This window comes from Mus caroli, unplaced genomic scaffold, assembly GCF_978045245.1.
Source record: "Mus caroli unplaced genomic scaffold, Mus_caroli_1 scaffold_5, whole genome shotgun sequence".
Taxonomy (NCBI): Eukaryota; Metazoa; Chordata; class Mammalia; order Rodentia; family Muridae; genus Mus; species Mus caroli.
Genome location: NW_028227260.1, coordinates 88,283,628 through 88,301,366, shown reverse-complemented (window position 1 = coordinate 88,301,366; position 17,739 = coordinate 88,283,628).

Below are 17,739 nucleotides of genomic sequence, written 5' to 3'. Positions count from 1 at the left end.
TGCTTAACAGAGGTGATCAAATGATTCTTTTCATCCATAGATGAGTGGGCCTTTAACCTTGACTTGGGTGGACATTGACCTGATTCATCCCGTGAGTATTATAACAACTCACATCTGTGGCTCTTGGTATCTTTTGGGGAGGGGAGGCAGAGCCTTAAGTATTTTTGGTTTTTAGCTGGAGTCAGATACCAACCTCTTTTAAATCAGGTGTGTTGCACAGGGAACTCAGAAACGGTCAGCCGCAACAGCATACCATCATTTTAAATAAAATTGATAGTCACTATCCTAAAGATAAGTTAAAAATTGTTTTTAAGCATGCTTTTGTAACTTCTATAAATTCATGCATGCATGCATCCCATTTACTGTGTTTAAAAACAGCCCTTCTGTGGGAGAAAAGTATATGTCAATTGGATCACATATTTATTCTTTTGAGTTTCCTCCTGCTTCAGCACAGATAATTAAATGTGTGCTGTAGATGATGTTTTAAAATGTTGAATAATCAAGCTTTAATTTGTATACTTATCAATATATATCTCAGGGCTTACAATTGCTTAAAATTGTTCATCCCTCAGATACTATAAATTCTCAAATTTGCAATGGTTTATGCATATACAACTCATAAGAAAAATACTGTTCTTTTTAAAAGGCTGTTTTTGGACATTTAAGAAGTTGTCCTAGATTGCCTGGACAAGACCTTAAGGCAATGCCATGCTAGATTTATAACCCAGGCAGATTACAGGCCTTACACAAAAATAATTGGCCATATAATCTTGTTCTTTATATAATCAAAAGAATAATGGCTTAAGATAATATTTTGGTATTTTTAGAGAATGTGCATGTCAAATATATAAAAAAAAATTCTTAGTGCCCTTTGATTCTACCTGTTTCCACATAATGGTGTTAATTCTTGAGAATTTATACTTAATCAATTGCTGCAAATGGATACTCTTATTTCTGATTAATAAATAAATTATTCAAATGTGACTATTAATACCTTTTCAAGCGATTTTTTTTTATTTTGCTTCTCGACATATGGGAGAGGCCTCTAGAAATGTAATTGATCATTGTTTACAAGCCTTTAATGCTATGGGATTGCCTAAACTCATTAAGGTAGATAATGGGCCATCCTATACTGGCAACAATTTTACTTCTTTTCGTAAGGAATCTGGTATCAAACATAAAGCTTGAATTCCTTATTACCCCATGGGACAAGGAATTGTTGAACGTGCTCATCACACTCTGAAAAATTGGCTTTTAAAAACAAAACAGGGGTAGTTATACACCCCCACCCCCAAGGTCACCAAAAGCACATCTTGCTTTTGTCTTGTTCATTTTAAATTTTTTGCAAACTGGTGTTAAAGGTCAGTCTGCAGTGGATCGCCACTGGCATCCAGTTACTTCCAGTTCTTATGCCATGGTTAAATGGTGGGATCCATTAACAAATATGTGGAATGGTCCAGACCCCATTTCAATCTGGTGAAGAGGTTCTGTCTGTGTATTTTCACAAAAAGAAGGAGTGAGATGGCTGCCTGAAAGATTAGTTCGTCAAGTAGACACAGATCCTGAATCTTCTAGTAAGTATGATTTTAACCTCATTGATGGCTAAAAATCCTTTTTAGCCGAAAAAGTTAATTTGGAGCACAGCCTCCACTCTCAGAGAATTTACCGTTTTTCTGTTAATTCTCAAAGCCAGCTCCCCCACACCGGGAGGTCAGAATCTGAGCTTGATCATTGCTAATTTGCAACTGAATAAAGTACCTGGACTTCCTCAAAGAAGCTTTTTTCCTGTTGTTTTTCAACTATCTCGACTTTGTTTTCAAGCAGGTCAGTCTCTCCTTACAGCCTGATTTCAGCAAGCATTCAGCTTCGCCTTTAGCAAGTGCAGGTGGCAGAAATTCATCTATATGAAGAAGCATTTTAAGTATATATTGTGGCTTTGGTCTGATTTGGGAATAAGGTGTGCTATGAGGGCCGGTCAGCCAATGACAGGCAACCAGATTTCGAAAATATATCAATCTAAGACAGAGGTACATGACAAGAGGTTATGATTTGTTAATAATACACCACAGAACCATGTTTGTGTAAAATAAACACAAACAAGCTGCATATATACTCCTACGGATAAGAATAGTTCAGGAAAATCTGAGTCCCCAAGCCAGGCGCAGACGCCAGTCACCATAACTCCCAGTCAGGACTATGGAGCATAAATAAATTTTATGTCTTTTGTAATCAGGGAGGAATTGTAGCCTCCCCCAGCCTGAAGCGGGCTGGTGCAGACCTTGTCACCACTGAGGTGGGGCCACCTGCGGTGCAGCTTTCCAACTTGGCTGGCTTCTTTTGATGTGTCAACTGCCCTGCTCTTCTCCAAGATCCTACTGCCTGCTGAGACACCTTTGAGACAATCCAGGTTGCCAGGCGTCTTCAGGCTGGCTCAGGACACCAAGGATGTACTGGCAGGGGGGTGGGAGGATGTGTCTTCCCCCTTTATAAGCACAGTCTCTTAGTAAACTCACAGGCCTTGGTCAGAGAAAATTTGTCTTGGCTTCATTCTTTTCTCACCGTCTAGTCTCTCTTTCAGCCCCAGCCTGCCTTTCAGGAATATCTGGTTCATGTAGGCCGTGGGCAGCTTTTGACTACTGTAGATTGTGCTGGAATTTTAATTGGGCTTGCATTGAATCTCTAGATTGCTTTTGGTAAGAAGACCATTTTCACTATGTTAATCCTAGCAATCCATGAGCACTGAAGATCTTTCTATCTTCTGATATCTTCCTTAAATTCTTTCTTCAGTGATTTGATATTCTTGTCATGAAGCTGTTTCACATGCTAGGATAGAGTTATACTAAGATATTTTATATTATTTGATACTATTTTAAAGGGTGTTGTTTCCCTAATTTTTCTAAGCCAGTTTATAATTTACATAATGGAGGGCTACTAAGTTTATTTTATTTTATTTTTAATTTAATTTTATATGCAGCCATTTTGATGAAAGTGTTTATTGTCTGTAGGTATTCTTTCATAGAATTTTGTGGGTTGCTTATATATACCATAATATCATCTGCAAATAGTGGCACTTTGATTATTCTTTTCCAATTTGTATCCTCTTGGTATCCTTTAGTTGTCTTTTTCTCTAAAGTAGTACTTCAAGTGCTATACTGAATAGGTAGAGAGAGAGTATTCAGCCTTGTATAGTTGCTGATTTTAATTGAATTGCTTTAAGTTTTTCTCCATTTAGCTTGGTGATGGCTATTGGCTTGCTGCATATTGCTTTGAATATGTTTAAATATGAGCCTTGTATGCTCTAAGACTTTCAACTTGAAAGGGTGTTGGATTTTGTCAAGGAGTTTTTCAGCATCTAAATACATGATCATCTGATTTTCATCATGATCATATGATTTTCATATCTTGAACCATTTCTGAAACAATAGAATGAAGCCTACTTGATGATATTGGATGATGTTATAGATGTTTTCCTGGATTCAGTTTTTGAATACTTTATTGAGCATTTTTGGATTAATGTTCATTAGAGAAATTGGTCTGAAACTCTCTTTATTGAGTCTTTGTGTGGTTTAGGCATCAGGGTGAATGTGGTCTCATAAAATGAGTTTGACATGTTTCCTTAGGTTTATATTTTATGGAATAGTCAGGAATATTAGTATCAGTTCTTCTTTGAAGGTCTGGCAAAATTCTGCACTAAAACCATCTGGCCCTGGGAATTTTTTTTTTTTTTCTGTTGGAAGACTAATGACAGCTTCTATTTTTTTAGGGATTATACGGCTGTTTGATTTAACTTTGGTAGGTGGAATTTGTATTAAAAAATCATCTATTTTGTTAAGATTTTTCCAATGTTGTTGAGTATAACCTTTTGAAGTAAGATCTAATGAATTTTTGTATTTCCTTATCTGTTATCTTTCTTTACTGATTTTGTTTATTTGGATACTGTCTCTCTGTCTTTTAGTAAGTGTGGCTGAGGGTATTGTGGATCTGGTAAGGCTTGGTTTGTGACATACTTCATGTTTAATTTTGGAGAAGGATCCATGAGTTGCTGAGAAAAAGGTATTTTTTTTGTGTGTGTTTATGTAAAATATTCTGTAGATGTCTATTAGTATTTTTTGATTTATAACCTTTGTTAGTTTCATTATTTCTCTGTGTAGTTTTTGTCTAGGTAAACTGTCATTGGTGAGAGTAGTATATTGAAGTCTCCCACTGTTGATATGTGCTGTTCAATGTGCTATTCAAGCTTTAGCAATGTTTCTTTTACAAATATGAGTTTCCTTGTGTTTGAAGCACAGATATTCAGGATTGAGATGTCATCTTGGTAGGTTTTTTTTTTTTTTCATTGATGAGAATAAAATGTCCTTCCCTGTCTCTTTTGATTAATTTTGGTTGAAAGTTTACTTTATTAGATATAAGAATGGCAACTTCAGTTTGTGACTTGGGTCCCTTTGCTTGGAAATCGTTTTTCCAGACTTTTACTCTGAGGTAATGTCTCTCTTTATTGCTCAGGTGTGTTTCTTGTATGCATCAGAAGAGGCATCTTGCTTTCTCACCCACTCTGTTAGCTTTTGTCTTTTTATTGGTGAATTGTGTCTATTGATGCTGATAGATATTAATGTCCAGTTAATTAATTCCTATTATTTTGATAATCATTGTGTTGAGGTATTGGTGTGTGTGTGTTTTTGTGTTTCCCTTTAATTTACTGGTAGGAAGTTACCTATTTCCTTTGTTATTGGATTAGTTATCCTCCTTGAGTTGGAGCATTCCTTTTAGTACTTCCTATAGGACTGGATTTGTGGATAGATATTGTTTATATTTGGGTTTGCCTTGAAATATCTTGTTTTCTCCATCTATGGTAACTGAGAGTTCTGCTATGTATCATAGTCTAGCTGGCTTCTTTGGTTTTTGAGAGGTTGCAAGATATCTGTCTAGGCCATTCTAGCTTTTACGGTCTCTGTTATGATGTTGGTATAATTCTGATAGGTGTACTTTTGTATTTTACCTGCCATTTTTACTCTGCTGCTTTTAATATTCTCTCCTTGTTCTGTAGATATTGTGTTTTGATTATTATGTGGTGGAAGGATTTTCTTTTCTTGTCCAGTCTAATTGGTTTTATAAGCCTCTTGTAATTTTATAGGTATCTCTTTATGTTGGGATAGTTTTCTTCTATGGTTTTACTGGAACTATTTTCTGGACCTTGTAACGAGGACTGTTCACCATCTTCTATTCCTATTATTCTTAGGTTAGGTGCTTTCTATAGTTCCCCAAATTTTCTGTATGCTTTGGTTCTAGACTTTTATAGATTAAACATTTTCCTTCACTGATGTATAAATTTCTCCTATTGTGCATTCTATGCCTGAGATTCTCTCTTCAATTTCCTGTGTTCTGTTGGTCTTGCCTTAATCTGTTGTTCCTGTTTGCTTCCCTAGGTTTTCCATCTCTAGGATTGTGTCAGTTTGTTATTTTTCTTTCTTTATTCTTCTATTTTTGTTTTTGGGTCTTGAAAAGTTTTATTTATTTATTTTACCTGTTTAATTGTATTTTCCTGTATTTCCTTAAGGGATTTATTAATTTCTTCTTTAAATGCCTCTATCATCTCTATAAGATTCTATTCAAGGTTATTTTCTTGTGTTTCAGTTCTGTTAAGATATCCAGAATAAATAGCTAGTAGTATAGTTGTGCTATGGTGGAATCACACTGCTGTGGGTTTTGTTGTTTGTTCAAGGGCCTTAGGCATTTAGTCCTTGGATGTTTCTTTTGTAATATATATTGGGGAGGGCCCTAACCTCAATGATCTTGGTATCATAGGACTCTGGTAAGTATTCTTGAGCTGTAAGATTCTGGATCAGCAGGTCTTATGATGGTAGGTAGAGAGCTGGCAGGAAAATTTCTTTTCCATCTCTCGTATTCTGTTTATTAACCTTGCCTCTATAGGTTGTTCACAAACTCCTAAAATATTCAGTTCCCTAATTTTATCATTTTGGGGTTTTGTTCTTGATTCTATTTCCATTTTCAGATCTTGAACAGTTTTATTTATTTTCTTTCATGTTTCTTTTTCTTTTCCTGAATTACTGTAAGGATTTACTCATTTCATGGTGCTATATTTTTTGTGTTTTCTCAGATTTCTTTAACAAAGTTATTCATTTCTGTGCCTTGTTTGTATTTTCCTATATTTCTTTAAGGAATTTGATATTTTCCTCTTTAATGACTTCTGTCATCTTCATACAGGTAGTTTTCAGTTCTTTTTCATGTGCTTCAGCTCTGTTGGAATATTCAGGGCATGCTATGGTAATATAGCTGGGCTTTAGTGGAGACCTAATGCAGTGTGTGTGTGTGTGTGTGTGTGTGTGTGTGTGTGTGTTTATGCTGGCAATAAGGTATCTAGGATTGAAATGACTATAAGTCTGGAAGCTGATTTCTCGATTTGTCTTTGTGGGAGCGTGTTTTGTTTCACTTGTTGGTTTCTATTTCTCTTCTGTATTTTCATAGAGTATGATGCCTGGTAGGAAATTTCCTTTGGACTTGTTACTTAGAACCACTGTTGATTCCAGGTAAAATGTGTTACTTAGTTTTGGTAGTTGACACTTAGAAATGAGGATAGTTTAGTGTCTAAAAGTGTTGACAGGATACTTGAAAGCAGAGAGTTTAATCAAGATATGGTCATTTTACTTCCTTATAATCAGAGTAGACAATGAAAAGAGGTCACTACTGAGGGTCTACTATAGTTCTGGGCATGAGCCTTGAGTTTGGATCTCGATTATCAGCAGAAAAGTAAAAGGTCTACAGACAGCTTACCTGTTTCCCTGGTAGTAATGATCTTTAGGTTAGAGGTGAGTGTCTGCTGCATGTGGGTGCTGGGATAAAACAAGTGGAGAGAGGGAGGTTTGGATGAGAAGGTCTGTGGAATCTACTTGGGATGTGAGCAGAGGTGGAAGAAATAATGTAGCAGATGTTGTGTTGCAGAGATAGGGATGAGACAGGGATTAGGTTTGGAGGAGAGGAGGGATTGGTAAAGGTCTTCAGTTTGCTTGTCTCTTTCCCTGTCTTGCTTAGCTGATGTACTCACAGGGAATGCCTGCTAATATTGGAGACTAGATGTTGTTTCCCTGGCCTATGCAGCTGGTGTGTACCCTGTAGATGCCTGCTGGTGTTGGAAGCCAGGTTACTGAAATCAAAGACTTGAGAAGATCTTTGTTATCTATTGAGAGAAATGGGGTCAGAGAGAAAAAGGATAATTTAATTGCTGTTCTGCTATAGGCATGAAAATGAATGGAGAAACTGGATTGTGGGGCTATGAGAGGAGGAGCAGACAGAGGGGTACAAATCCACTATCAATCTTTATGCTTCCAGGGCAGAAGTGGAAATTGGTTTGGTTTAGCAATGGGTGTCTACTGGAGTTGGGGCCTGGGATAAAGTATTATAAAGTATACTATATACTTACAGGAAAATTTATGGGGATATAGGTATAGGTTATAAGAAAAAATACAGGCCTGATAAAACCACAGGTTCTATCCACAGTACTGTAAAAACAAAATGAATGATCAAATGAAATTAAAAAGTTCAAAACATCTGAAAATATTACTGAAAGGAATATATCTTTAAGAAGATCTTCACGTGTGGAGAGATGGTTCAGAGGATAAGAGAACTTGTTGCTCTTGCAGAGGATCAGGGTTTGGTTTCCAGACACACATGGTAGCTTACAACCATCCTTAACTCCATTTATGGTGATCCATTACCCAATTCTGACTTCTGTGGATACTAGGCATGTATGCAAAAGACTTAGAAAAATATAGGCAAAACACACACCACCACCACCTTCACTACTACAACAATTAAATAAAACTTTGTCAAATAAAAGCTTAACAAGAAGATCCTCAGCTTGTCCCTTGGCATAGTATTCAAAGGTGCTATGTAGGTTACTAAGGAGGAAAAGTCAGTAATGATCTTACCTAGGAACAATGCATGCTATAGTATTAAAATATTAGAATAGCATGCCCCCTGAAAAAATGGTGGCATAACTGTTTGAGAGGTATAAGATTGCTTTCTGGTTAGATATTAGATCAGATCCATGGAAGGGAATATATACCTGATACTGTAAAAATGATCAAAACCTCATAGCTGGGGATGTTTTAATCCCTAAGGAGAAAACAGTACAAATTCTTTGTTAAATGGACATTCATGCTTTTCACTGAATTTTAGTACAATATGAGTGACTCGTTGACTAGTGTTTACAATCTATTATAGCTCACAGTTATTTTGTAGGCACTTACTTTGATCCCCCACTCACTGATATCTGGGGTAACTTGTCATCTTGAATGTCCATTTATGTTAAGTCTCTTACACATATACACACACACACACACACTCACACACACTCACACACACACACACACACACACTATATACATATATATATACACATATATATATATTTGTGTACATATATTATATAAAATAAAAGTAATAAGTGTTATCTTTTACACTCCATATTTTGTTCCTCCCATCCAACGTCCAACTGTTCCACATCCCATACTTCCTCCCCACCCTCCAACATGGATGTTCCCAACCCCCATTCCACCTATTCCAACTATTATTGTGTGTGGTGAAATGTGTGCTTTAAGCTTTAGAAAAGTTTCTTTATAAATGTGGGTGTCCTTGCATTTGGAGCATATATGTTCAGAATTGAGCGTTCGTCATGGTAGATTTATCTTTGATGAATATGAAGTATACTTCCTTATATATATATTTTTTTGGTATCTTTAGGTTGAAAGTCGATTTTATTTGATATTACAAGGGCTACTCCAGCTTGTTTCTTGGGACCATTTGCTTAGAAAATTGTTTTCCAGCCTTTTACTCTGAGGTAGTATCTGTCTTTGTCCCTGAGGTGTGTTTCCTGTAGGTAGCAAAATGTTGGGTCCTGTTTATGCAGCCAGTCTGATATTCTATGTCTTTTTACTGGGGAATTGAGTCCATTGATATTAAAAGATATTAAGGAAAAGTAATTGTTACTTCCTGTTCTTTTTGTTGTTAGAATTGGTATTCTTTTCCTGTGGCTATCTTCTTTTAGGTTTGTTGAAGGATTTCTTTCTTGCTTTTTTGAGGGTGAAATTTCACTCCTTGTGTTGGAGTTTTCTCTAAATTATCCTTTGAATGGCTGGATTCCTGGAAAAATATTATTTGAATTTGGTTTTGTCATGGAATCCTTTGATTTCTCCATCTATGGTAATAGAGAGTTTTGCTGGGTATAGTACCCTTGGCTAGTATTTGTATTCTCTTAGGGTCTCTATAACATCTGTCCAGGATCTTCTGGCTTTCATAGTCTCTGGTGAGAAGTCCGATATAATTCTAATAGGTCTGCCTTTATATGTTACTTGACCTTTTCACCTTACTGCCTTTAATATTCCATCTTTATACAGTGCGCTTTTTGTTCTGATTTTATGTGTCAGGAGGAATTTCTTTTCTGGTCCAGTCTATTTGGAGTTCTGTAGTATTCTTGTATGTTCAAGGTTACCTCTTTCTTTAGGTTAGGGTAGTTTTCTTCTATATTTTTGTTGAAGATATTTACTGGCCCTTTAAGTTGAAAATCTTCATTCTCACCTGTACCTCTTATCCTTATGTTTGGTCTTCTCATTGTGTCCTGGCTTTCCTGGATGTTTTGAGTTAGGATATTTTTCCATTTTGCATTTTCTTTGATTGTTGTGTCCATGTTTGCTATGGAATCTTCTGTACCTGAGGTCCTTTTTTCCATCTCTTCTATTGTTGATGGGTCTTGATTTTTTTTTTTTTTTTTTTTTTTTTGGTTTTTTAAGACAGAGTTTCTCTGTATAGCCCTGGCTGTCCTGGAACTCACTTTGTAGATCAGGCTGGCCTCGAACTCAAAAATCTGCCTGCCTCTGCCTCCCAAGTGCTAGGATTAATGGCGTGTGCTACCATGCACGGCTCATTCCTGATTTCTTTCCTAGGATTTCTATCTCTATAGTGTCTCACTTTAGGTTTTCTTTATTATTTCTACTTCCATTTTTATATCTTTGCTGGTTTTGTTCAATTCCTTCACCTGTTTGGTTTTGTTTTAAAGGGACTTTTGTGCTTCCTCTCTAAGGACTCCAAACTGTTTAGCAGTGTTCTCTTGTTTTTTCTTTAAGTGAGTTATTAATGCCCTTCTTAAAATCCTCTACCAGCATCATGAAATATGATTTTACATCCAAATTTTGCTTTTTGCATGTTTTGGGGTATTCAGGAGTCATTGTGGTGAAAGTGCTGGGTTCAGATAATGTCAAGTGGTCTTGGTTTCTGTTAGTAAGATTCTTATGTTTGCTGTTTGCCTTTAGCCATCTGGTAATCTCTGGTGTTATATGTTCTCACTGTCTCTGGCTAGAGCTTGTACCTCCTGTGATTCTGTTAGCCTCTGTCAGTACTCCTGGAAGACCAACTCTCTCCTGAGTCCCAGTGGTCAGAATACTCTCTCTACAGGCAAGCTCTCCTCTTACAGGGAAGGATTATAGAGATCTGGGTCTCACCTCTGCCTCCTGGCTGAGGATGAAGGCCAGATGGGACCCTGTCCATTAAGTTCTGTTGCTTCTGAGGCCTGTGTGCTCTCCTGCGCATACTGGTCTCTGAGAGACCCTTATCTCTTTTTTCAATTTTATTTTCTTTATTTTGTGGTCTTCTCTATTGTAGTATGTTGAATAGGGAAGTGTCAATTTTGTTAACACTTTTGAAGTATCAACCCTTTGTATTTTTAATTTTTTTTTGCAATTATAAAATCTGTTTCATTCATTTCTGGTCTGATCTTGGTTACTTCTCCCCATCCACTGTTTATGTTTATGTTTTCCTCTTATTTTACCATACATATCAGTAAGTTTTTATTTGTATGATCTAGTATTTTTTATAGTTGTGAACATTTAGAGCTATAAACTTTCCTCTTATGCTTTCCTTCATTATTTCACATAAATTTTGGTGTGTTGTGTTTTCATTCTCACTCAATTCTAGATTTTTGGGTTAGTGAAAATACATATTATTAATGTGTTGGGGTTAATCTCTGCTTGACCTCTAGAGTTTGGTGTATATATACTTAGGATTGTAATTTTGTAATTTCTTCTTGATTTATTGTTATGCTGAACAGTATAAGTGATCTTTATCTCTTCTGGAAAGTTTCAAAGTTTTTTTTTTTTTTTTTTTTCAGTTCTTAGAATAGCAACTCCTAATTGCTTCCTGGTTCCATTTTGTTTGGATTCTCTTGTCCATCCTTCTACTCAAAGGTGTTTTTCTTTGTGCTTGAAGCTTGTTTCTTGGGGGAAAACAAAATGACTGGTTTTGTTTTTAAATCTAGTCTGCTATGCTGTGTCTTTTTACCTTAGAGTTAAAACCATTGGTTATGAAACTTATTATTGAAAGGTATGTATTCATCTCTGTCAGTTTGTTTTCTTGGTCTTTCTTTGTTTAATCTCTGACCTTTTTTTTTCAGTCCTACATTTTGAACATTCATACTTCTTTCTTTGAAATAATCTTCTGCCATATCTTCTGTGGTTATAAATTCACTTAACATGTCTTTTTCATGAAAAGGTTTTCCTTACCCTTCAGTCATGATTGGTAGTTTTGTTGGGTATAATATTCTGGAATGACATCTATAGTTTTGCCAAAAGTTAAAATATATTTGATGCTGACAACTAAATAATAGTAGTAACTATTATCAAGTATTATTTCTGTTATAATTGATGTAAACAAATATTTTGTAATCTCACCTCTAAGCTGTTCTATTTTCATTTCAAATATCCTCCAGAAGAATCAACCCATATTAAAACACAACAACCTGACTTCAACAAAAAAATTGTCTACTCCTGTACATGAAATCTTCCTACAACTCCTAAGACAAAAGACATATATACAAATTATTTAAGAGCTTCCATGTCTAGATATTATTTTTATCTCTCTGATGTCGTCCATATTTTGCATTATATGCTATGAGAGTTAACAGTTATAGTACCTGGTCAATTATGTTATATTGCTCTTTTATTCATATGACACTAGTCTATGGGTACATTCATTTTTGTGAGTACTTTCTCAAAATGGGGGAAAGGAACAATTTTCTGACCTGTATGTAAGCAAATGATCTAAGGGATCAATACCTCCCAGGAGAAACACCTAATTGCTGACTAATAATAGCTAATAAACAAAAACATTGCAGCTCCCACCTCATAGAAATAACTCTGTAGTATATATTCTTCATTATCCTCAAAATTTTCGCTGCAGTGTTAATTTAAAGTTACTCACAATGATTACTTGAACATAAACCATGGATAGATGCTGTATCTTATATCCTCTTCCTATGTTTCTAATAAATGAATTTTTTCTTTCTGTCGATACATTTTTATGGAAAATATTTTTATACAATATATTCTCGTCATGGTTTTGCCTCCTCTAACTCATCTCAGATCCCTACCTATGCACCCAAGTCCATGCTTTTTTTCTCTTTTTAGAAAGAAAAAAGACAACAAAAAACAAAAAACAGGTGCATACAAACAAAATAATCAGAATTAATAAAAAGCATAGGAAATGCACAATACACCCACAAAAACCCTAAAACCCCCCAAATCAGAAAATATAATGTAGAATAAAAAAAAAAACCCTAGGACAAAAGGTGTCCAAGCAAAACAATACAATACATAAATTCTACAAAATACAACTGAATATGTTTTGTGTTGAACATCTACTGAAGCATGGGGGCCCTCCTTAAGTGTGATTTGTATACTCAGTGAAATCCCATTAAAGAGAACGAATTTTTCCTTTAAAAACTATTCCCAACTGACAATAGCTTCTTGGCTAATGGTGGGAGAGCTTGCATCCTTCTTCATCATCATCATCTTCTTCTTCATTTTTTGTTGTTGTTGTTGGTTTTTTTGTTTGGTTGGTTTTTTTGTTTTTGTTTTTTTGAGACAAAATTTCTCTGTATAGCCCTGGTTGTCCTGGAACTCACTTTGTAGACTGGGCTGGCCTCGAACTCAGAAATCCACCTGCCTCTGCCTCCCAAGTGCTGGGATTAAAGGCGTGTGCCCCGACTGCCCGGCATTCTTCATCTTCTTAGCACTGTGTCCTCATCTTGTTTTAACCTGTGCAGACCTATTTCATGTTGCCATAGTCTCTGTGGGGTTTATGTTCATTAATTTTGTTGTGTCTCAAAGACAGTGTTTCCTTAGAATCTTTCTTCCTCCTCCTGTTCTTCACAGATCCTTGAACTCTGAGTGGAAGGGATTGGTAAAGACATCCCCATTAGGACTGATTGTTCCAAAACCTCTCAGTGTCTGAACTTTGTCTCTGTATTCTTCCCCACATATTTTAAAAGGGAGCATATGATGATGGTTGAGAAAGACACTGATCCATGTTTATAGCAGAATATCCTTAGGACAGATCTTCATAATTGCCTTGGTTTAAAACTGAATTTGCACTGTGTTAACTCATTGCTCTTTGGCCATATTCACCATATGAACAAATCTAGTGGCAAAGTAGGCTATAAAATACAGAGAGGATAATTGATCAGTACCAACTGTTTTTAATATATTGGCCTATTTTTTTCTCACTAAATTTAATATGACTCAAAAGTTTACTCCATTATATTAAGTGAGTGGGCTTCATTATTGATTTTATATTGTATTAGTCTCTTGTTCATTATAGAAGTATAACAAGCTTTTTGTCAGGATAAACTTTTGTCTGGTAAACTTCTTCGCTGCTAAAATAGAATCTTCCTTCTTGTTTGATTCCAACCTGTTTTTACATTTCAATTTTATTGTTTGTAACAATGATAAGGCATATAGAATGTTGTTTTGAGATGAATAAAAAAATGAATGGATTATATAGAGACAAGCTAATTAACATTCATCTACTCATATATTATCATGTTTCATATGTGGCTTGATAGAATTAGAATAATTTAATTTTTGTTATTTTTGTAATTTTTTTGATGATAACTCATTACAAAATCAGTTGTCAAAAATATCTTACTCTTTTTTTGCAGTTGTTTATAGTTTCAGTGTAAAATTGCTGAGAATGTAAATGTAAAGTGCTTCTGAGTTTGGTGAATAGCACTGTCAAGAGCTGTTTCTGCTGGGCACATGGCTTTACATCTTCAAACATTTTTTTTGTCACAAAAAAATGATGACCATGTTAGCTAATGATTATGCTAATTAGATTTATTTGGCCACACTCTAATGCATATATTTACAAAATAAGCTCTACAAAATGTAGAGAGCAAGTGAAGTCCTGCGTGAATGTGCACTGTTTGACATGGTCATGGCCATTTAAAGGACCAATGCCTCAGACCCATGTAAGTGATAGAACTTTTCCTTGATGGGGTTTGTGGGGTGACATAGCTTTCCTCATGTATGAATGTAAGTGTTGACTATGTGTTCAAAAATATGTCCACTGTAGTTTTCTTCTCACAGATATTTACAGCTTGAATATTCCCCTACAGGGCCTGTTCCTGATGAGATTAGTTAAACCAAATTCCTTCTGAAGCTGTATATAATAACTTTACATCCTTCATATCAGTATGTAATAATTCAACTTCCCTCTTTGGTTCTATTCAATAACCTCAACTCCTTCTCCAAATATATATAATAGACACACTGTGCTTCCTTCATGAAATGGCTTCTCCATCGAAGAACCCAAACCAGGTAATTTAGCTTTTTTTGTGTCATTGTATCTATCATTTCTTTATTCACTAGCCATCCAAAAGTGGAGTTTTGTGATCCTAGGTGTGCAAGGGCATGGTATCAAAATGGATATATGGAATTCTTATTTGCCACTATCATAGTAGATTTACATATGCTTTTTTCAAATGGCATTTAGTATTATTTGTCACTCCCCATGATCTCCCATACATCCTACTTTCTCATCCCATAGTGCATTTAGCCCCTCATATTCTATTATATACTTTTTACCCATTATATCTTTTTCTTCTTTTCTCTTAGATATTTTCTTCATTTACATTTCAAATGCTATCCCCAAAGTTCCTTATACGCTCTCCCTGCCCTGCTCTCCAAACCACCCACTTCTGCTTCCTGGCCCTGGCAAAGGTATATGATCTTCACAAGACCACGGGCCTCTCCTTCCATTGATGGCCAACTAGGCCATCCTTTGCTACCTATTCAACTAGAGACACAGTTCTGGGTGGGGGTGGGTAATGGTTAGTTCATATTGCTGTTCCTCCTATAGGGTTTCAGACCCCTTTAGCTCCATGGGAACTTTCTCCAGCTCCTTCATAGGGGCCCTGTGTCCCATCCAATAGATGACTGTGAGCATCCACTTCTGTATTTGCCAGTCACTGGCATAGCCGCACAAGAGAGAGCTATATCAATGTCCTGTCAGCAAAACCTTTCTGGCATATGCAATAGTGTCTAGGTTTAGTGGTTGTATATATGATGGATCCCCAGGTGGGATAGTCTCTGGATGGTCCTTCTTTCTGTCTCAGCTCCAAACTTTGTCTCTGTAACTCCTTCCATTGGTATTTTCTTCCCCATTCTAAGAAGGAATGAAGTATCCCTACTTTGGTCTTCCTTCTTCTTGAGTTTCATGTGTTTTGCAAATTGTATATTAGGTATTCAAATTTTCTGGGCTAATATCTATCCCCTATTCCTGGAAAGAAAACCTCCATGGGTCTTTGTTAGTTTCCTGACCTCTATGGATGCTCTAAATCAACATCAGATACCTATCAATTCAAAGCAAATATCCAAATATGGGAGAAAATATGTGATTTCTGTCCTGCTAGGATTGGGTAACATCACTCAAAATGAATGTTTCTAGTTCAATCCATTTACCTGAAGATTTCAGTTTTAGTTCTTATAACAACAAAGTTACTTTATACTGGTGCAACAAAGCTCTAACTTGATACCACAGGCTAGCAAATAATAGGTTATCTCTTTTGAGGTATTGCCTAGTGGTTCCCCATAGATGCCCAAACATACAGACTATTGCCATTGCACTTGGTAACCCTCTAGTACTTGACAGTAACATTTTTTTTTCCTCATGACACCACACATTGAAGTTATCAAAAAAATAAGGAAGGACACTTCATACTCATCAAAGGAAAAATTTACCAAGATGAACTCTCAATTCTGAACTTCTATGCTCTAAATGCAAGGGCACTCACATTCATAAAAGAAACTTTATTAAAGTGCAAAGGACACATCGGACCTCACACAATAATAGTAGGAGACTTCAACATCCCACTCTCAGCAATGGACAAACCATGGAAACACAAACCAAACAGAGACACAGTGAAACTAACAGAAGTTATGAACCAATTGGATCTAACAGATATCTATAGAATATTTAATCCTAAACAAAAGAATAAACTTTCTCTTCAGCACCTCATGGTACCTTCTCCAAAACTGGCCATATAATTGGTCAAAACACAGAGCACAACAGATACAAGAAGATTGAAATTATCTCATAATTCTAGTCAGATCACCATGGACTAAGGCTGATCTTCAATAACAATAAAAACAACAGAAAGCCCACATACACATGGAAGCTGAACAACATTCTACAAAATGATAGCTTGGTCAAGGAAGAAATAAAGAAGGAAATTAAAGACTTCTAAGAATTTAATTAACATGATAGCACAACATACCTAAACTTACTAGACATAAAGGAAGTAGTGGTAACAGGAAAACTCATAGCTTTTAGAGCCTCCAAAAAGAAACTGGAGAGAGCATACTCTAGTAACTTGACAGCACATCTGAAGGTCTAGAACAAAAAGAAGCAAATACACCCAAGAGGAAAGCAGGAAATAATCCAACTCAGGGTTGAAATCAACCAAGTAGAAATAAAAAGAACTATACAAAGAATCAACAAAACCAGAAAATGCTTCTTTGGGAAAGTCAGCAGGATAAACAAACCATCAGGAAAACTAACCAGAGGGCTCAGAGACAGGATCCACATTTACAAGATCAGGAATGGAAAGGGGACATAACAACAGAAATGGAGGAAATTCAATAATCACCAGATCCTACTACAAAAACCTATACTCAACAACAACACAGGAAAATCTGGACGAAATGGACATTTTTCTAGACAGATACCAGATACCAAAGATAAATAAGAGTCAGATAAACCATGTAAACAGTCCTATATCCCCTAAAGAAATAGAATCAGAAGGGGTCCGAGCTGAGAGGGAGCACTTTGCCTGAGAATCAGCAGCAGACATCTTGATTCCAGGACCCGGCCCAGTGTATTCTGCACAGGTGAAAGTACGGAATACAGAAGCTAAAAGCTTCTGGGACAGGGGGGAGCCACAGAGCTTCTAAGGAAGCCCCCTTTTCGGGCCCCAGACAGCTGGCCACTTTCCTGAGCAGAGGTTGGGGATTCGACCAGCCCTGGAACACTTTGCCTGAGCATCGGCAGCAGACATCTTGGTTCCGAGACCCCGCCGAGTGTATTCTGCACAGGCCCCAGACATCCGGCCACCTCCCCGGCCAGAGGACAGGGGTCCGAGCAGAGAGGGAGCACTTTGCCTGAGAATTGGCAGCAGATATCCTGGTTCCAGGACCCCTCCAAGTGTATTCTGCAAAGCCCCAGAGATTACCAGATGGCGAAAGGCAAATGCAAGAATCCTACTAACAGAAATCAAGACCACTCACCATCATCAGAACGCAGCACTCCCACCCCACCTAGTCCTGGGCACCCCAACACAACCGAAGAGTTAGACCCGGATTTAAAAGCATATCTCATGACGATGGTAGAGGACATCAA